At 35.9% G+C, this 21743-nt stretch overlaps 1 pseudogene; it reads left to right on the forward strand.

Moving 5' to 3' along the window:
* Positions 1-6830: 6830 nt before the first annotated feature.
* LOC120129225 lies at positions 6831-10327 on the forward strand (annotated as a pseudogene).
* Positions 10328-21743: the final 11416 nt, after the last annotated feature.

Genomic DNA, 21743 nt, shown 5'->3' on the forward strand with positions numbered 1-21743 from the left:
TTCCCCACCAATATTATTCTCTCTTTTCTCTCTGACAGAAACCTCAAAATCAATCCAACTTCATCTTCGTGCAAAACGTCTCCTATATACATTGCCCTTGAAGAGTTTGATAAAATGACTGTTACACAGGGCTGGACATTCTGCAAAAGGTAACATTCTTTTCTCTCTAACATTGTGCTTTCCACTTTCCTGTTCCTTATACTTTCTTCTCCTTGTAATGATTTTTTTTATAGTTTTCATGTTCTGTATCAAAATTGAGATGATTATATTATTAACTCATTTGCCTCCTGTTTTTGTTCTGAATGATCAATAATTTCTTTTATTTGATAATCATATAGGAGAGTTTAAAGTACAGATTGTTGGGTTCCAGGGGAAAAACTTTATGCTTCTCTGTTGATTAGAAGATTGCTTAACTTATTGTACTTATTCGAAAACAAACAAGATTATTAACATTGATTCAATAGAGAAAGCACAGAACACTTAGTTGTAACTTGTACTACTAATATTTTTTTTATTTAAATCTTGAAACTTCAGTACAGTACTCTAAAGCTTTATAATTATACAGTTCACCTTTGTTGTTATATGAACAAACTGACTCGATCACTCAATGTTAAATAATATAAGGTAGAATCACGATGCAAATTCCACATTTCCTTATATTTTAAGTCCTTTTTATTTTAGTTTATACAGATTATCTGACAGTACAGCTGAAACTTGTGCTTCGTTGGAGCTATAAATTCTTCATACACCTGCGGAGGCTTTAAAGGTACAAATAGAAAATTAGATTAATATATAAGAGGAGCATGAGCAAATAGTTAGATTATTAAAATTAATTATTTTTAGCTGATGTAATTGGCATTCCCTTGGGATTTCTGATAAAAGGTTATAAAGAAATCTGGAATTTGTGGTTTAAAAAATGGGTTGTCACACATGAATACTAGAAGCACAGGCTAACTTATTTATTTTTATAATGGGTTTCAGGCTCTTTGAATTATAATTTATGTATAAGACTTAGATACACAACCATATGCACGTGATCTAAACGAAAGGGATTAGATTTCATGTGGGGGAAAAGTTGAAATAGGGTACGGAGTATAATAAAGTATTCGATGAACTTTATCAACCAGAAAGGGAAAGGTGAATGCACGGCAGTTAGAAAACATGGATATGGTTATTATAGTTTATCAACTAGGGATAAGATTTCATGTGGGGAAACGTCTTTTTTTTTGTTTGACACGTAATGGTAATTTAATTTCTAATAAATTTGCAATTATGTGGCGTCATATTCTTCTCTTAAAGAGTAATAAGTCTCATTTTATTATTTCTATTTTCTGTCTACAATTTCAGCTCATTTGCACTGTCACTCCATCATCAAGTAACACAGAAGAGACGCACAATACACTGAAGTTTGCTCACCGTGCTAAAAACATAAAAATCCAAGCGGCACAAAACAAGGTATGCTTGTATTTTAGATTTGTAATACTTTGTTGTTATTTCCAGGTGCGTGCGTGTCTGTTCATTGTAGGTGAATCACATGCTAGAAACACAAACATGTATACGCGTGCACATGCTAGAAATTATACTGTATTGGCTACTGAACCTTTGTTAGCCCACATTAGAGATGGTTGTTGACATATGGGTATGAATTGGAAGTTAGAGAAGCTAATGGCCTAAGATTATTGAAACCAGCACTTCGAACACCAAATACATCAAGGAAAATCAGACGAGGGATCTTCTATAGGATAAAAGTGTAGTGCATTTGTAGTAGGATTTCTTGTCTGTTTAGTTTTATTCAACCTTTGTATTTAATGAATGTTCAAACTGGTTTTTGGTATTCCTTTCGTTTGCTTGTGTGTGTACGAGCCAGTGCATTCGTGTATGTGTGTACGAGCCAATGCATTCGTGTATGTGTGTGTTTATATGATGTGGCTTACTTACCGAAATTGCAATAAGTATCTTTACTTCCTAAATGATGTGGCATGAGGGTAACATGAAAAGGACTGATTTGTTTCAAAGTGTAATATTAAGATATTTGAAATATAATTTAAAATTTATATTTGGATTCTTTTAGATTCGGATATGGTGGATAATAGTTTTTGCCCTTCTGAATTATGTTGCTCAGTTAGTGAATCCCGACAGTGGCTATAAGTTAATTATGTAAATATGGTATCTCATCTATTCTGAAGAAAGGTTAAATTCTGGACGATTATTATTTTTTCTATGTACAAGGTCCAGAATTTAATTAACATAGTTCATATGTTTTATGTCATTTAAATTGGTATTTAGATTTCTTAAAAAAATGGTATTTAGAAATGTAAACAATTAATGTATATTTTAAATTATGGTAAAACTATGAAAATTGTTCACCTTGGTGTCTAAAACATATACATATCTTCTGAAAGGCAAATGCGAACTAAAAAGATTAGTAAAAGTAAATTTATATATCTATTACATAGTAGATACAACTGTAAGTCCATTTCCTCAACAGTAGTTGTCCTATATGAACATGTTGTTGACATTATATCAAGGGAAATCTTAGAATTAGCAGGAGATATTAGGTTCATACCAGACTCCACAGTTGTTTAAAACCTGTTGCGCATCTAATTTTGCTCATCAATATATGACAATCCTTATAATCATATGGTTTTAAGTTAATTATGTAAATATGGTAACATGTGTTTGAGTCTTACCATTAACCCTATTTGACATCTAAAATGGAAGTTGTTAGATAAATATATTTAAAAGTCTAGCAATCATCGACAAATAAGGCAATTCAATTAATCAAAATTTCAAAGTTTAATGGATTAAATGTAGACCATTGTCAAACATTTAGAATTTAGGTTTGGCTCATTCTTTACTGTGACTTTGTCTTCTTCCTCCAAGTAGAAGCCAGCCTCATCTTAGCTTTATAACTATTAGTTTCTACTAAATGTTATTGAGTATCTCCTGACTATATAATTATTTATTATTAATGATTCTTTTCTTGCTATTTTAATTTTTTCATTGTGTGGTCTCTAATAGAAACTTATAGGGTAGTAATAATTGTTTAGGAGTGATTAGTTCTATACTATACAAATTTTATTATGCACTATATCTGATAGTTTTTGATGTTGTGGTTTTAAGTTTCTAAATATTATTACCATTTAACATTTTGAAATTGAAACTCCAGAAATACGAAATGGATAAGAGTTGGATGAATTTCTCAAGGGTAAGTGTCGAATATCGAAATGGAATCGGAAACTTTCTAAATTTAGCTTTTATGAATGCAAGCCAAGAGAATATGATTCTTTGCCCTTGTAAGAATTGTGTGAACATTAATTGGCACATTCGTGAAGTTGTGTATGAGCATCTAGTTGTTTTTGGATTTGTTCGGGGTATAGAAAATGGATCTTTCATGGAGAGTTTGTATCAGATAAATCTGTTTCCACGAGTTATTCCACTTATCCTGCTCCTTCTCACCATCCAATTTTTAGAGAAGATGACATGGAAGGGATGTTACGAGATGCATTTAATATGCACAATCATCAGCCGTATGTTACAGAAAATTATTGTTAGGATGATGTTAATGATTTCATTGAGATGAGAAGAATTGGATGTGATGAAGAGCCAAATGGAGAAGCGACAAAGTTTTACAAGTTGTTGAATGAAATGAATGAACAACTTTATGAGGGATCAAAGTTTTCAAAGCTTTCTTTCTGCATTCGTCTCTTCCACTTAAAATGCCTGGGAGGGTGGACTGGTAACTTCTTTACGCAATTGTTGGAGTTACTAAGAGAAGTGTTTCCTTTTGCAAAAATCCCTCAATCATGTAAAGATATGAAGAAAATGATAAAAGAGTTGGGTCTTGGATATGACAAAATTTATAGTTATCCGAATGATTGTATGTTGTATTGAGGTGATCGAAAAATTAGGAGTCTTGTCATGTATGCGGAAAATCTCAATGGATGACTAAGGAGGCAGAAAATGTTACTGAAGATGAAGCTCAAGCATGATCAAGAAAGAAACCGGTCAAGATTCTGCGATATTTTCCTCTCATACCTAGGCTAGAAAGATTGTTTATGTCCTCCAATACTGCTGAGTCTATGAGGTGGCATCATGATGGCAGAATCGATAATGGATTATTACGGCATCCTGCGGATTCTTTAGCTTGGAAGTCATTTGACAACAAGTATCCAAGTTTTGCGAGAGATCCTTGAAATGTCAGGCTCGATCTTGCAACTGATGAGTTTAATCCATTCAAAATCATGAGTACTTCGTATAGTACTTGGCATGTTGTACTTGTTCCATACAATTTGCCTCCCTGGATTTGCATAAACCAATCATCTTTCATCTTATCCATGATAATCCTTGGCGAGAAAGGCCTCGGAAATGATATTGATATTTACATGCAGCTGCTAATTGCAGAGTTGAAACAATTATGGGAAGGGGTTGAAACGCACGATGTGTTGACGAATGAGAACTTTAATTTACGCGCGACTTTATTATGGACAATTAATGATTTTCCTGCGTATGCAAATTTATATGGTTGGAGTACCAAAGGTCGTTATGCTTGTCCTTGTGTGCTGCACAAACATGTTCGAAGTGGTTGGTTAATGGAAACAAGTTCTCTTATATGGGACATTCGTCGGTGGTTACCTGATAATCATAGATTTAGATGTCAAAAGAATATGTTTGATGGTGATGAAGAGTTTCGAAATGCTCCTGACCAAACAACCGGGTCTCATATATTCTCTATGTTGAAAAACATCACTTTTACTTATGAAAGATGAATCAACCAACTAATACACGATAAAAGAAAAAGGCAAAGCAGGTAATTGAAGAGCTTGAAGTTGACCAACAGAGTAATGATGAGTATGATGAAGAGGATGATCTAAATGAGGTAGACTTGTGGAAAAAAATGAGTATATTCTTCGAGTTGCCTTATTAGAAGAAGCAGTTTTTAAGACATAATCTTGATGTAATGCATATTGAGAATAATGTTTATGAGAATATTATCGGGACCATTCTGAATGATGGCAAAAAATCTAAAGATAATCTTAAGAGTCGACTTGACTTAGTGGACATGGGAATTCGACATGATCTTCATTCGTAATTACATCCGAATCGAAAATATTTCTTGTCGCCTTCTATTTTTTCTCTTTCGAAGAAAGAAAAAGAAGTGTTTTACACGGTGTTGAAGGATATAAAGGTCCCAGATGGGTATGTATCAAACATTTCTCGATGTGTCAGTGTTAAAGATCAAAGACTTTATGGTTTAAAGTCACATGATTATCACATATTAATGCAAGATTTACTGCCAGTAGCTATTCGCGGTTGCATGTCGAGTAAGGTGACGTCTTGTATCATTGAACTTTCTAATATAATGAAAGCCATATGTGGGAAAGTTCTGATGGTTGAAGAACTTGATAAACTACAAGATCGAGTCGCCTTGACTTTATGCAACTTGGAGAAGATATTTTCGCCTTCATTATTCACAATTATGGTGCATCTGCTAATTCATCTTCCTCACGAAGCAAGAGTTGGTGTACCAATTTTCTATCGATGGATGTACCCCATAGAGAGGTGTTAATTGAATTATACGTTTTAAATTACTACTAATTATACCTTTTAATAAAATGTATTTACGTAGTATGTTGTTTGTGTATAGGTTTTTGGGCAAGTTGAAGTCTTACTGTCATAATAAACGTTATCCGGAAGGATCAATTGCTGAAGGGTATTTGGCAGAGGAATGTATGACATTTTGCTCTAGATATTTGGAAGATGTTGAAACAATATGGAATAGACCAAATCGAAATAATGTGTTAAGTACTAACGACTTACCTCAACATTATTTGTTTGGAAGTTATGGTCAACCATTAGGGAAAGTTAAAATTGCACACTTAGATGACTAGTCTTGGGTACAAGCACACCGATATGTTCTTTTCCATCACGATTCAATAGATTCCTTTCACATGTAAGTCTTTCAGACCCAATCCTAATGAAATCTCTTAATCTTTTATATTTATCAATTTTTATTGACATAATATACTTTATAGTGAGTTTAAAGAAGTCTTGAGATCTCGTGCACGCTCCCAAATATTACATCAGCGAGAGATACATATGTTATTCACAGAAACTTTTCATGAATGGTTAGGCCAGACGGTAAGCAACTAAATCTTACGGAATACTTATAAATAATATATGTCTTGCTTTTTATATCGAAATCAATGCAAATTAATTCACCATTCATGTGTAATAGGTTTGGAGTGAGAGAGAAGTTAGTGAAGATGTTAAATGGCTTTCTCAAGGTCTGAATAGAATAGTTAAAAGATATAATGCCTTTCTCATTAATGGGTTTAGGTTCCACATGAAATCTCGTGAAAGATTAAGGAGGTCACAAAATTGTGGAGTCGTAGTTACTTCGTCAACTACAAGTTATGCTAGTGTCAGGGACAATAATCCGCAGGAGGGAGAGGTTGATTATTATGAAATCTTACGAACATTATTGAGTTAGATTATTATAGAAAATAAAAGGTTGTGTTGTTTCGGTGTGACTGGGTGATGTAAATAGATGTATAAAAAGAGAAATTCGGAGTATCATGCTACTGCTCCGAGTCAAGGTCTTGTTAATGATGATGACATTGAAAACCAATCTATTAATGACGTTTTGGGTCCTGAAAGATATGGTCGGGTGCGCTGTCAAGGATCATTCGTTACTCCCACAAAATATTTTGGATCCAGTTCATCACAGTATATGTCATCATAGTCTCAATCTTCCCAATTAGAAGTTAGTCCTTTAAACCAAGAGTTTGGCTGAGATGGATCAACAAATGGCTAACATGAAAGCCGAAATGAAGCAAGGGAAGCACAAAGAGCAGCAGCGAAAGCAGAGAGAGAAGCAGCGGCAGCATAGAGAGAAGCATTATATCAGTAAAGTTGTGAAGAATTTGAAAAACGACTCAATGATATGATGCAGATGTTACAGAAAACGCAACCTCAGAATCCACCATCATAGTCTCATTTATGTTATCAACATTCTGTTAATGTTACTGAACCGTGTTTAACTGAACTGATATTATGTTAATGAAAACTTTTATTTATTTTATTGGATTTGATGTTGCTTGTTATGGATATAGAGTTTGATGTTATTGATGTCATGTTGTTGGATAATGGAACAGGTTGAAAAAATAGATTTGGGGTAATCGAAAAAAAATATTTAATATACCATATATTTTGCGACATTTGTACCCTAAAAACACCGCTATATACCAGACCTTTAGCGGCATTTGTATCCAAAAAACACCGCGAAATATCTTAACCTTTTGAGGCATTTAGGACAACGCCGCTATATACATACGCATTTTACGGCGTTTGTGGGAAAAATGCCGCTAAATCTCAACACCTATTGCAGCGTTTGTGATAAAAACGCCGCTAAATCTCAAAACCTATTACGACATTTGTGTGAAAAACGCCGTTAAATCTCAACACCTATTGCAGCGTTTGTGAGAAAAAAGCCGCTAAATATCAAAACCTATTGGGGCGTTTATGAGAAAAACGCCGCTAAATCTCAACACCTATTGTGGCATTTGTGGGAAAAACGCCGCTAAACCTCAACACCTAACAAACGCCGCTAATTATCAACACCTATTGTGGCGCTTAAAAACTTGCAAACTTTAGCAGCGCTTATTACGACGTTTGTCATATCGCCGCAGGTGTTTTTTGCACCGTTTAAAAACGCCGCTATAGGTAAAAAAGCATCGCAAAAAGCCAGTTTTGCTGTAGTGGAAAACTTGCGAGTTTAAAATTGTTAAGTTCGACTCGAACTCAAAATAAATAATTGAAACTTGACTCGAAAGCTCATGAGCATAAAATTTTCAATCTCCACTCGAAATCAATAATTAAAGCTCAACTCGAACTCGAACCTTAAGTAAATGAAATTTTTATATGTATTTATTTTAAAATAACATATAAATGCTAATATTATTAATAATTTAATTTAAAAACCTTAAAATTTTAATGTATAATTTTTCAAATAGCTCGCGAGCTTTTGAGTTGAGTATCAAGTGGCTTGCTTCGGCTTGTTAAGATTTCGAGTCAGTTCAATCTCGAATCGTGTTTGTTTGATTCAAGTATTGACCCAGCTTTGATCGAGTCGATTTCAAGTAGCTTACAATCTATCTATTCTCCTTACAATCCTAGTCACATTAGCATTTTTGTCCATATAAATCTGCTCAGTCAATAAATTGTATGGACATTTAATTGACTAATAATTTTTATCTACGAGTGATTTTTTTTTACCTAAAACTAAAATATTATGAGCTAAAATGCTAAAAAATATATAAAAGTTAAAGTTAGTATTTTATAAAATATTAAGGATGTTTTTGATTAGTATGCCTATTAAAATCACTTAAAGTTTGTCACTGCATTTTCAGTTGCCCTCACTCAATTTTTCTTTAATTTTCTATAGAAATGCCACACGTGGTGTTCTCCTACATGCTTCGGCATTGTCGCCCCTCTGCTTTTCTATATATACGCTCCTCTCTGACTCTCTCTCCCCACTAACCAAAACAAAGTTTGAAAATTTACGTTATAATCTTCTTGGTATATTTCCAAACTAAATCGCCAGTCACCATTTCACTGCAAATAACAAGAACTCAACAGCTCCAATGGCCTCCTCTCTAAACTTGGCCTCAATTCTTTCTTCTATGGGTTTCAAAAGGCCTTGTAAAAAGCCTAACATTGACTACTCTTTCCAAACTCCCTCCATTTTTCATTTGCCTAAACAATCATCGACCGATCACGCTTATTCTACAGTGAAAACTCAGCCACAGTAATGGAATCCATTTTAAAGAGTAGCGGCTTTGGCTTTAGACGTGGTGTAGAATGCTTTGGTCTCTAACGAGCATTACCATCCTTTTCCCAAAAGGCCAAAACAACTAACCCCGCTGTTCAAATATCTGACAACTTTGCTCCGGTGCAAGACCATCGGTCAAACATAGGGTCCTTATTACCGGAACAATCCCGGAATGCATACAAGGAGTTTATGTTCGAAACGGAGCCAACCCGCTTCACGAACCTGTTGCTGGTCATCATTTCTTTGATGGGAATGGGATGGTTCATGCGGATCAGTTTAAAAATGGTTCGACTAGCTATGCTTGTAGATTCACCGAAACAAATCGTTTCGTTCAAGAATGAGCTTTGGGGCTTTCAGTTTTTCTCAAGGCGATCGGTGAACTCCATGGCCACTCTGGCATAGCTAGATTGTTGCTTTTATATGCTCGTGGCCTGTTCGGGCTTGTTGATCCGAGCCATGGCACTGGCGTTGCAAACGCTGGACTTATTTACTTTAATGGTCATCTCCTTGCTATGTCTGAAGATGATTTGCCTTACCACGTTCGTGTCACTCCGTCCGGTGACTTGAAACGTCAGCCGATACGATTTCGATGGTCAGTTGAAATCTACAATGATTGCTCACCCCAAGATTGATTATGAAATCAGTAAATTCTTTGCTCTTAGCTATGATGTTATCCGAAAGCCATACGTTAAGTACTTTCGATTTTCGCCAAACTGTAAGAAATCACCTGATGTTGAAATTCCGGTCGATGGTCCAACAATGATGCACGATTTCACGATCACCAAGAACTTCGTGGTGATTCCTGACCAGAAAGTGGTGTTAAAATTGCCTGAAATGATTCATGGTGGTTCACCTGTTATTTATGACAAGAACAAGATGTCGAGGTTCAGAATATTGGCAGAGAATGCTACTGATGCCTCTGGAATAAAGTGGATTGAAGCACCTGAATGCTTTTGTTTCCATCTCTGGAATGCTTGGGAAGAGCCAGAAACTGATGAAGTTATCGTGATCGGCTCTTGCATGACACATATGGATTCTATTTTCAATGAATGTGATGAGAGTCTCAAGAGTGGTCTTTCTGAAATTCGATTGAATTTGAGGACTAGTAAGTCGACACGATGCCCCATCATTTCAGATTATGAACAAGTTAACTTGGAGGCAGGAATTGTTAACCGACACTTGCTCGGAAGAACAACTAGGTTTGCATATTTAGCTCTTGCTGAGCCTTGGCCTAAAGTGTCTAGGTTAGCCAAAGTTGATCTCTCAATTGGAGAGGTAAAAAAGTATACCTATGGAGACCAAAGGTATGGTGGTGAGCCTTTGTTCTTTCCTCTAAACCCCAATTCGGATAAGGAAGACGAGAAGACCTGGAAATCAGAACTTCAGATTGTGAATGCCATAAATTTACAGCCAGAAGCCACAATGAAGCTTCCGTCTCGAGTTCCATACTGTTTTCACGGAACATTCATATGCTCCAAGGATTTGGAGAAGTAGGACTAATTCAAATTCAATAACCTTGTCAAGTTAGCATCAAATTTTCTAGATGGTTTAACATAGCCATTCTAATTTTGGTTTTTGAAGAGCTTGAATAATTCAGATAACCTTAGTGAATTTAGGCTTCCTACTAAGAAATAAAAGTCATAGCTACGGGGAAATGATGGAAATGGACTCCCATTTAAAATATTGGTCCCCTCAAGAAATATTAGTGATATTTTGTTATTGATGAGCATTGTAGATGGTAAAGTAAACAAATGATGCAACAATGCTTTAACACCTTGTAGCCATGCCATTTGTTGATAAAGACTTTTTCCCCACAGGAAACTCAATCCTTGGTTGAGTGCATGCAATGGGGAGAGCTTTAAGCTTTACTAGACATATCATTATGTTACAGTCGGGCGAGAAGAAGGGGAGAATTGCAAAGTGGGAGAATTGGGGAATTCGGAGAGCGAGCTAGGGATTGAAAATGATGAAATTGAACAAGGAATTTTGAATTAGGAATTGGAAAAAATAGAAGCATGTGATGAAAACGTGTTCATTAAAAAGAAATAGATTATACCTATTGATGAAATGGATGTTGGGCTTGAAGCAAATAAGAACCCAACCGAAGGGAAGCTACATGACACCTATATAAATGATACAACTGTTAGAAAGAATTGTCAGCTATGATTCCTAGATCGGTACATTGTGAATGAATAAATCATTGTACTAAGAAATGAGGAGGAAATGAATGAATGAAATCTCATTTTTCTCTGAAATCTTTTCGTCTCTTCTAAAAATCCTCTTGATAATTCTTCTTCTCCATTAAATTTATAACAATTTGGTATCCAGAGCCTCTATTCCTGGTAAATCGCTATAGGTTATGCTAAAGAAAAACCATCAATGGAAGACCCCCTAACCTTTTTACGATATAAAAGCAAATCGAGGACTTAGCACAACTGGTGAAGAATGCAACCGATAAGAGTAACCCTTCGAAGTAGTGGGAGAACCAAGACAATCGAATCAGGTCGTTGGAATGCAAGATGAATACAAACCAAGGTTACGTTGAACAAATATTATGTATATTGATTTTAAAGAATGATGGGTAATAACCAGAAAGCCCATACAATCACCATATAAGACCCCTGAACCTTCTAAAATCGATGGTAAGAAACTAGTGGTTGTGACAGTAAGTAGTGAAAAATCACATTTTACTTACCAACCGGAGGAGCCTAGAATCCTAAAGTCCAAACTAGATGAGCTTACTCGAAATCAGAAAGCAGGTATACAGCTGGGAGATAGCATTGAAACAAAATTATCATAGGGAACCTTTATTGAGGAACGAAAAGGGTCATTTGGGAGTTTTGGTTCAATGAAACCCAAAGCCTAGAGTAGAACTGCCTGTTTTTGATGGGATAAATCAAGAGGATGGGTCCAAAAGTGGCTCAATTGTTTTTTCATTTTTATGAGTTCCTGATGAAGAACGAGTGGAGCTAGTTGCGATGCATCTGTTAGGCAAAGCAAAAACTTGGTTTGACGACTATATCTGCAGAAATTATGGCACGAGTTTGAAGCTGATATCTATCATAGATTTAATGATAGAAGTTTTGATAGGGAAGCGGTGGCGGGTTAATGAACGTTGGTCTTGTTGAAGAATCAAACCTAGAAAAGATCTAGACTCGATGAAGAACAATAAGGGATGAATCGGGAAGGTGGCAGCAATAGATAGGGTTTCTTTTTGGTGCTAGAAACAAGATAAAAATAAGATTAAAACAAGATAAAGAAAAGATAAATGAATTGCAAATAAAATAAGATAACCAAGAAATCAAAAGATCTCCCTTATGAAGGTGAACGATAAAGATGATTGATGACGTGGATGGATATGTGGAAAATCGATGGATAATGTCCTATCGAGCCCTCCTAGTCGCAATGAAAAGGCAAACACGATAATATGGCTCTAACCAACCCTCCTAGTTGCGAGGAAAAGGCAAATTGGAGTGTGAAGATTAATCTCCCTCACAAAAACTTGAAAGAACTCAAGGAGAAGAAGCTTCGAAGGCACAAGGCAATCAACACTTGCAAAAACGAACTCTCGTTGTATTATTAATCAAAGAAATCTTGAATTACAAAGTTTAATGAAGCCTCCTATATAGAGGGGCTGATTTCTAAAGGTCCTAAATAACTAATGAATAAAATAATAATAAACTAAAATATCTTAACTCTAATTCCTAATAAAATAATAATAACTAAAGATAATATTTTTAACCCAACCTTAATTCCTAATAAAATAATAAATCTAATCCTAAAAGATAATGCATCATCCTATATTAAGTTATATTACAAATAATCAATAAAAATATTGAAAATTCGTAATATTTACAAAATCCCGTATAGGATTTTCTGCATGCACCGTCTTCAGTAAAATAGCCATTTATTGAGTTCCCGATATCGGATTGATGCGATTCAAGAACCGTTGGAAATATAAGAGACACAAGGTCGTATCTACAGAAGACATCTTGACTAAATAAGATCAGGATCCCATTCAAAAAGTCGTCGTAAGTCTGCTTCTGTTCTGATCTTCTTTTCCAATGCTTGGACGAGTGGATCATTTGGAAGAGTTATTACTTCTTCCTTTGATGTGAGCCTTGTGATGCATGTATCATCCTCCCTTTCTTCAAAAAGGTTCGACCTCGAATCTGAAACATTAAAGGGAGCAACATTAGAATCGTTTAATGATTCATTCACATTATACTTACCGAATAGATATGCTTTGAATCTTCGAGACTTTGTTCTTCTAATAGGTTCGAGTAGAAACATTAGTCCAAAGAAGCATGTATTATGGACTCTGGTGCATGTATCATTCCCCCACTCCTCAAAAGGATTCATCCTCGAATCTGAAAATCCAAAAGAAAGAGATTTAGATGTGTTGAAAGAAAAACTTGTGAAACATTTACCAGGATCAATATGATGTGTCTTTATGCGTTTTAGTCGAGGTTTCTTCTTTGTAGGAACTGATTTCTTTAAGTCTTGAAATCCTCTTTTGCATACAAGTCTTGTAATCTGATGTTTTGGTTGAAATTTAACATGGCGCCGGCCACTGTTGGCTTTATGTATGATTATTTCAGATAATTTCTCCATGGTTTATTTGTGTGTGGCGAGAATGAGTGTTTAAAAACCATGTCAACTGGTTGTTAAGTAATCCCTTAAGTCTCCTAAGTGGGGTTCATGAATTAATGATTCCCGGGAGGAGCTTTGTGGACTGTAGAACCTGTTTAGTTGGCAAGGAAACTCATATACAAGATAAAGCTCATTAAAAGAACTTTTAAAAGTATGGGTAGAAATATAAAAAATATTCGAGTTATCGTGATATAAATCTTTGATATGTTCAATTCTCGGAATAGTAGTATGAGTTTGATAAGTAAGAGTATACCTTTGTGGTAGTGTATCGTCTACTGTGTTTTTCTTACCTCGGTATGTTACGCACTTAAAGGAGTTGTGTTTAGTATGGATGACAACTTCACGAGCATTACCTTGTAAGAAGGAGAAGAAGTATGTTACAATGTCATTAAAATGAGTAATAAAAAACTTACCTTTGGACTCTCGTAAATCATGACTCTTCATTGATATAGCATAGTGATTAGGGCTTTCAGGTGGTAACCCGTCAGGAGGGTCACCTAGCACTATTCGACAACTCTTGGCGATAGAAGATGGTGTGGTCCAGTCTCGTATAGCTTTTACTTTCTCATCATTTACATGGATTCCCTGTGCATGAACTATAAAGCATGTGGAGTTGTTCAAGTCATGTTTCATCATTAAGATGAAGTTACGACTAAGGCTTTCATGGATGTAGCCTTTTTGTAACAAATTTAACTCTTTGGTTTCTTCGAGATTGTATGTTTGACGAGTTAGAAATCGAAACAATTGATTCTCTAAAGCGAACAAGGATGGAAGGCTGCTTGTAAAGAAGGTTCTCTCTCAATTTTTTGTGCTCACACATAGATTTTGAGTCACTCTTTCTTCTCACAATTAGGTTCACTCACCTCCCATGGGTCTTATTCCTTTGGCTTTTGTAACTAGTGACTCTTTTTCTTTTGCCTCTTTCTCAGCTTTTTCTTTTTTTGCTTTCCCTACCTCCTCACAAATTATCATTTGATATTAGGGGCTGGAAGTGTGTCATTCTTTGCTGGTCGTTCTTCTCCTTGTCAGGTTTGTCATCTCTTAGCTTTTTTAGAAGATGGAGCAGAAGATGAGGAAGGATTTGAAGGATTACCTTGGTAAGAGGATGAAGTACCTTGGTAATGTTCTGGAATCTCCTTTGGATTTGTACTTCGATTGTCATTGCTTTCTTTAGTGTATCTTCAAGGTTTTTGTACCCATGGACGTCAAGAAGATCAGTGATGTTTGAGTTCAAGCCGACGACGAATCTTGACACAGTGACTTCTTCTTTTTCGGTTATGTTAGCCCTATTGAGTAAGGACTGCATCTCCTTGTAGTAGTCTTCAACTGAACTTCTACCTTGTCGAAGTCGGTATGTCATAGTTTAACTTCTCATGTATAATGTGTCGGTAGGAATCGCTTCCTCATGGTTTGTTTGAGGTCGGTCCAAGAAGTGATTGTTGGAATTTGGAAATTCTGGATCTTTTTCCTTGTTTGCATCCACCAAGTTCGAGCATATCCTTCGAATTGCATGGTGATGAGGGGAACTTGTTTAGCTTGGGGGTAGTCATGGTATGCGAATATGAGATCAACTTTTCCTTCCCAATCGATGTACCTGTCCGGATCGTTGTCTCCTTTGAAAGACGGGATCATGAACTTTGGTTTTGCAAAGAGTTTGGGTGCTTAGAAACGTGGTTGTTCTCGCCTGGGTACCAAAAGTTTAGCATTGTTTAGTCTTGGATTCTGGTTTGGTAGATCCAGTTGTGGTTCTTGTCGTTCTCTCACGGTATTGGTAAGTTCATCAAATCTTTCAACTTGAGTCGTGAGTCGTGCAAGCGGCTAAGATAGCCGTAAGTGTCTTGTTGTTATTGTCACACATCCTGAAATCATAACACTCGAAAGAAAATTTTAAAGTAAAAAAACAAAAGAACCTAAAGTACTAAGAGTCAAAGAAAAAAAAGGACCAAACCAGAAAACCTAGAAAACGCTGGATCTACTTGAGCAACGTTTTTTAGGGTGTTACCGGTATCCAAAAATTCTGAAAAAATTCTTGAATGTCTTTCGATGCGTCAAGAAACCACCTGTAAAATTTCAGAACCAAATACCTTCAGTAGTATCCAGTAGACTCTGTTGAACGGTGAGTCCTCAAACAATATGTTTTTTCTTGATCGCTTTGTTCGAAGTTGTTCTTGACTCCAAAAATTATGATTTTTTGTGCGAATGATCTCCAATATATTGAGTTTCAATATGGAAATTTTCACCACAAAATTCCTCCTTTAGAATTTTCAAGAAATTCGACAATATTCTAGACCGAATCTGCTGATAAAACTTGAATGATGTATTTGAAGAATCTAATGAACTTGATCGAAGTGAATTTTGGACTGGAGATTAAACTTAAGACGAATATGATATCTGGAGAAAATCAACCCTAAATACCTTCGTTTGCAATTTATTTTTGAAATTTTGGCTTTTTTGTTTTTTTTGTTTTGTTTTTTTTGAAAAAAATAGCAAACTAACAAGAAGGATTTTAATCTAAATTAAAATTAAATAAAAAAGAACCTGAAACGATTAATCTTTTCTGGACTAGCTCCGTTGGGGTACCTTGACGGTTTTGTGTGCAAGAACAAGCAAGATTGCTTGCTTCTTTCCAAGAATCGGCCCAAATCTGATACTAATTGATAGGGAAGCGGTGGCGGGTTAATGAACGTTGCTCTTGTTGAAGAATCAAACCTAGAAAAGATCTAGACTCGATGAAGAACAATAAAGGATGAATCGGGAAGGTGGCGGCAATAGATAGGGTTTCTTTTTTGTGCTGGAAAAAAGATAAAAATAAGATTAAAACAAGATAAAGAAAAGATAAATGAATTGCAAATAAAATAAGATAACCAAGAAATCAAAAGATATCCTTTATGAAGGTGAACGATAAAGATGATTGATGACGTGGATGGATATGTGGAAAATCGATGGATAATGTCCTATCGAGCCCTCCTAGTCGCAATGAAATGGCAAATACGATAATATGGCTCTAACCAACCCTCCTAGTCGCGATGAAAAAGCAAATTGGAGTGTGAAGATTAATCTCCCTCACAAGAACTTGAAAGAACTCAAGGAGAAGAAGCTTCGAAGGCATAAGACAATCAACACTTGCAAAAATGAACTCTCGTTGTATTATTAATCAAAGAAATCTTGAATTACAAAGTTTAATGAAGCCTCCTTTATATAGGAGCTGAGTTCTAAAGGTCCTAAATAACTAATGAATAAAATAATAATAAACTAAACATATCTTAACTCTAATTCCTAATAAAATAATAATAACTAAAGATAATATTTTTAACCCAACCTTAATTCCTAATAAAATAATAAATCTAATCCTAAAAGATAATGCATCATCCTATATTAAGTTATATTACAAATAATCAATAAAAATATTGAAAATTCGTAATATTTACAAAATCCCGTATTAATCCCGTATAGGATTTTCTGCATGCACCGTCTTCAGTAAAATAGCCATATATTGAGTTTCCGATATCGGATTGATGCGATTCAAGAACCGTTGGAAAGATAAGACACAAAAAGTCGTATCTAAAGAAGACATCTTGACTAAATAATAAGATCAGGATCCCATTCAAAAAGTCGTCGTAAGTCTACTTCTGTTCTGATCTTCTTTTCCAATGCTTGGACGAGTGGATCATTTGGAAGAGTTATTACTTCTTCCTTTGATGTGAGCCTTGTGATGCATGTATCAAGTTTTCCAGAAATTATAGAAGAATTTAGCAAATTGTTGCGAAATGGGTCTGTCGAAGAGTATCATGATAGATTTGAAGAGCTTAAACCCTATGTTCTGATACCAAATCCTACCTTACGAGAGAATTTCTCCATCTTTGTTAGTGGGTTGAAAGATGAACTTAAACATCGGGTGAAGGATTTAGATCCAAAAACTGTGGTTGAAGCTTGTAGACAAGCAAAGTTATATGAACTGTCAATCGAATTTTATAAAAGAAGGCAGCGAAACAATTTTAGAAACCCACCCTACCCAACCCCTAATACTTTTGTTAAGATACCCAACCCTGTTCCTCAAACTAAAACCAATATATTGGAGTATCGACGACTGAATAAACTATGTTTTAAATGTGGAGAGAAGTATTCTCCGGGACATCAGTGTAAGACGAGCAGTTGATTTAATGGAGGACGAAAATGAGGACATGGTGGAAAACACTCAATAATTGGGGGAAGATCAACTTGCGCTTACTGAGGAGCTTTTGGAAATTTCAGTCTATGCGTTAATAGAAAATTGGGCCACAAAACCTTACAAATTTGAGGTTTGATTAAGGGTAGACCACTTAGTATTTTGATCGACAGCGAAAGTACTCATAACTTCCTCACCAAAGTGAGTTAAAGAATGACTTGAGCTGTTTTTGACCCAACCTTTGGCGATAACAGTTCCTAATGGAGAAAATATATTCAGCTCAGCCAAATCAAATCAGTAAGCTGGACAATGCAAGGATTCTATTTAGTTATGATTTTCGTATCTTACAACTTGGGGGAGTGATATGGTCCTTGACGTTGATTGGATTAAGCAATTTAGTCCAGTCCTTATGGACTTCAATGACATGACATTAAGCTTTTAAAAGGATGGCAAATTGATGATTATCTAAGGCCAAACTTCTACTTGTAATTGAAACTCGATGACAGGAAGAAAAATGCATAAATTGATAGAAAAAGACCTTTTCCTAATGAGAGAATTATATCCTAGATGTTGATTGTGCTGCTTCAATAATCCCTCTTGGTTTACAACCATTATTATTCGAGTATGACGGCATTTTCGAAGAATCTACTGGTCTGTCGCCAATTCAAATTCATGATCATCCAATTTCTCTTAAACCAGGCTCTTCTCCACTCAATCTAAGACCCTATCATTTTTCTCATCATCAAAAAGCAGAAATTGAAAAATAGATTACTCAAATGTTGTCTTCCTCTATAATCCAAGCAAGAAAAAGCATGTTTGCTTCTCCATGTCTGTTGGTTAAAAAAATGATGGTTATTGGCAATTTTGTGTTGATTACTAGCAATTGAACAACCAGATGATAAAGAAACAATTTCCAATTCCGATTGTCGAAGACCTCTTGGATGAATTACATGGTGCCATTTTTTTTTCTTTCAAAAATCAACTCACACTCATGATACTAGCAAATCCATATACAAACCCTTCGGCCCTACCAATGGTCCTGCCTCATTTCAATCACTAATGAATGATTTATTTAATCTTTACCTCTGAAAGTTTGTGTTAGTATTTTTTAAGACATTCTAGTGTATAGTTCTATTCTACAAGAACATTTACAACATTTGAAGGTCGTTTTCCAAATCTTACTAGAAAAAAAACCTTTATGCAAAGAGGTCCAAATTTTTTTCGGGCAACAACGGATCGAGTATCTAGGCCACATCATTTAAGGTGTGGGAGTTTCGACAGACCCATCGAAAGTGGAAACGATGCGTAATTGGCCACTACCTAGAAGTTTGAAGCCCCTTCATCATTTTTGGTCTTACGGGCTATTATAGAAGGTTTATATGTGGTTATGGAGAAATCAACAGGCCTCTAACATAATTGTTGAAGAAATATACTTTTAAATAGTCCTATGAAGTTATGCAAGCTTTCGAATCACTCAAAGAGGCAACGTGTGCATCGTCGATCTTGACTCTGCCCGATTTTTCAAAAAACATTTGCTTGAAGACAGATGCCGACCTTTCAATTTATGAGAAAGAATACATTGCTATTCTAATGGCAGTTTCAAAGTGGTGGCACTATTTAACAGAAGTCAATTCATAATTAAAATGGATCACGAGCCACTAAAGTATCTATTGGAACAAAAATTGACGACTATAATCCAAAAATGAGGTATGACTAAGCTACTTGGGGTTAGATTACGTCATTCAATACATAAAAGGCAAGAGTAATATAGTGGCAGACGCACTTTCTCGACAATATAAAGATTAAGGTGAGTGTCAATATATGGGGAAATATCTATTATTCTTAGCTGGGTGAATGACGTGGAAGGAACTTATGGGCGTTTTTCCCGAAATATCACCGGTGACCGGTATATTTACCGATCTAACACCAATTAGATTATATTTCCCGATCTAACACGTGCGCCCTTGATCCGCGCTATACGCTGATTTGGCCACGTGGGGTATAGCGCCCCCTAAACCGCACTATATATGTATATCTAGACAATTATATTTAGCGCGGACCCTGATCCGCGCTATACCATTATTACATATATCACGGTGTAGGTACCGCGCCTTGTATGACTATATATACCCTTCTCCCCCGGTTATGTTCCTCACATCTTCCTCTCAACTTATAAATCAATACAATAATTCCGTCAACAAGTCAATAATTTTGGCAATCTTCTCATATTTAGTTTAGAAGTTCGTGCGATTTTTCGTTATAAGGTAATTTTGTTATAAATTTTTTTATTATACTTATTATTTAATCTGTGTCATTTGAAAAAATATTATACTAATTATTTTCAATTATATTATTTAAATTATTTACGTTGATGTGTAAAATTTTATTGTGTTATATTTTCGTTTATATATAATTTATTTAATCAGATTTGTTTCAGTTATTTTTTTTGCAGATATAATATTGTCGCACTTTTAAACTCAAAGAATGACGTGACTTTCAGCTATTGTTTATTATGATGGTGAAATTCGAGAAGATGAAACCGGCGTTGTTTTCGTATCAAATGAGCGTGTTAAAATATCATTCAAGAGAAACATAACTCTTGAGGAGCTGATAACGAAGATTTCAAGGAAGATTCATGTTGGAATAGTAGAAGAATGTCGTTGTTGCAGTACAAATTTCCAACATCATTGTTGCCATTAACTTATACACGTTCAAACTTTCGAACAATGATGATGTTGAAATGATGGTTGAAGCTCAAAGTAATTATTCAGACGCCGCTATTGAGATGTTTGCACATTTTGTTCAAGTACGTGATGTTTGGGGTCAATCATTAAGCTCCCACTATGAGCTGGCTGAACAAGTTGATCAAGTTGTCAGCCCGACTATAGTAATGTGTAATGATTTTAATGCCATAATGGGGAGACATTCATCCGCAACTCCTTACGATATATACCGAGGTGGGTCCGCGAACAATCCGTATGGCAACACCGCGTCCAGTTCAAGGGGAAGGCATTCATTTGCAAATTGCTTTGACCATATGGAGATGCCATCGACGCAACCATCTGTGCAGTTTCCATTTGACACGATGGCTTCAAGCTCCAGGGGAGGCATTCGACTGCGAGCTTTTTCAATCTCAATGTCGATATGCCTTACAGTTCAAGGGGAAGGCGTGCAAGTAGTATGTTCTTCGACCTAAATGTGGAGAGCATGGAGGAACCATCATCTCCACCAGAAGAACCGCTTCGTGATCCTGGTGTGGATGGTGCTGAGATTGGACTATTTATTCACCCAGAAACACCGCAATTCAACTCTGATGATGATGAAGTTCCAGGAAATGTGGCACAAACTGACCCTTCTGCACACATGTATGAAGCTGATTATGGTGCAATGTACGGGCCAGAATTTGCGGATATGCCTCATCTCGGTGACTATGGATATTACTCATTAATAAATAGTGGTGAGTTATCTTTAGGCATAGAGTTTTCAAGCAAAGAAGAAGCAGTGATGGCTATAAAAAATTACAATATCCGTAATTCTGTTCAGTCCAGAGTAAACCGATCGACGACCGAAAAATATGTATGTTACTGTGTCCGATGCGAAAACGGATGCAAATGGATGGTTCGTGTATCGAAAATGGAGAGGAAAAACAACATATGGGAACTAACAGTATACAACGGTCCTCACACATGTTGTGCTGGAGGGGTCAACCAAGATCATCCCAACTTAGACTCTGAAGTATATGCCAAGCCATCATGCCCATGGTAAAAGCAAGCTCTCATATAGCTGTTGCAGTGTTGATTTCAGCTATACAATCGCAGTATGGGTACACTGTCTCCTATAAAAAAACTTGGTTGGCAAAATAAAATGCCATTGTCAAACCTCATGGTGAATGGGATGCATCTTACAACGAACTTCCAGGCTGGTTTAGGCTGGTGCGGAGGTTGAATCCTGGGACAATTGTGGACTTCGAAACCTCCTATGCATACCATAATGATCGAGTTCTCCGCGATTGATGCCAATTCTACCGGGTTTTTTGGACTTACCCACAGTGCGTTAATGCTGTCAAATACTGCAAGCCTGTGGTCCAGATCG

This window comes from Hibiscus syriacus, unplaced genomic scaffold (genome assembly GCF_006381635.1).
Source record: "Hibiscus syriacus cultivar Baekdansim isolate YM2019G1 unplaced genomic scaffold, ASM638163v2 tig00110483_pilon, whole genome shotgun sequence".
In the NCBI taxonomy this organism is placed as follows: domain Eukaryota; kingdom Viridiplantae; phylum Streptophyta; class Magnoliopsida; order Malvales; family Malvaceae; genus Hibiscus; species Hibiscus syriacus.